At 37.9% G+C, this 1023-nt stretch overlaps 1 non-coding gene across 1 annotated transcript; it reads right to left on the reverse strand.

Annotated features, from left to right (window-relative positions):
* Window positions 1-386: 386 nt before the first annotated feature.
* On the reverse strand, window positions 387-493 carry LOC139846232 (small nucleolar RNA R71). The gene has a single exon (XR_011758960.1). It is a non-coding gene; the product is annotated as a small nucleolar RNA R71 (small nucleolar RNA).
* Window positions 494-1023: the final 530 nt, after the last annotated feature.

The raw sequence follows: 1023 nt of genomic DNA on the forward strand, positions 1-1023 counted from the left end.
TTATGGAAGTAACAGAACCTCTAAGTATGGAAGACCGAATGAGAGCCACACGCACTAGCCAAGGTCACGCCATTATTAAGCCAGACATTAATGCGCCAGATTATGAAATTAAAGGACAAATCCTACACATGGTAACTAATCAATGCCAATATAGTGGTACGCCAAAAGAAGATCCAAACGAACATCTTCGAACCTTTAATAGGATCTGTACTCTATTTAAAATCATAGAAATTGAGGATGAACATATCTATCTCATGTTATTTCCTTGGACTTTAAAAGGAGAAGCCAAAGATTGGTTAGAATCGTTACCTGAAGGGGCGATTGATACATGGGATGTTTTAGTTGAAAATTTTCTTAAACAATTCTTCTCGGCATCTAAAGCCGTGAGACTTCAAGGAGAAATTGTTACGTTCACACAAAAGCCAAATGAAACTCTATATGAGGCATGGACAAGATTTGGAAAATTGTTGAGAGGATGTCCTCAACACAGTTTAGACACTTATCAAATAGTACAAATATTCTACCAAGGATGCGACGTTGCTACACGAAAAGACATCGACATAACAGCTGGTGGTTCCATTATGAAGAAAACCGCAACTGACGCTTACAAAATTATTGATAACACTGCTTCCCACTCACATGAGTGGAATCAAGAAAAAGACATCTTTCGTTCATCTAAAGTGCCTAGAGCCGATTCTAGCCATGACTTTGATTCCGTTTCTGCAAAAATAGATGCTTTCGAGAGATGAATGGAAAAGATGAATAAAGATATTCACGCAATACGAATCAGTTGTGAGCAATGCGGTAGACCACACTTAACGAAAGATTGTCACATTGAGTAAAGGATGGAACAACGAGAGAATGTTTCCTACATTAACCAAAGGCCGGGAAATAATTATCAAAATAATTATCAACCGCCAAGGCCAAACGTCAATCGAAATCAAAACATTCTTTACAATCCAAATGGACCTAACAATAACTCGTACAATCAACAAGGTCCTAATAACCGACCAACTCAAAACC

The sequence above is a fragment of the Rutidosis leptorrhynchoides genome, chromosome 4, assembly GCF_046630445.1.
Source record: "Rutidosis leptorrhynchoides isolate AG116_Rl617_1_P2 chromosome 4, CSIRO_AGI_Rlap_v1, whole genome shotgun sequence".
Classification (NCBI taxonomy): Eukaryota; Viridiplantae; Streptophyta; class Magnoliopsida; order Asterales; family Asteraceae; genus Rutidosis; species Rutidosis leptorrhynchoides.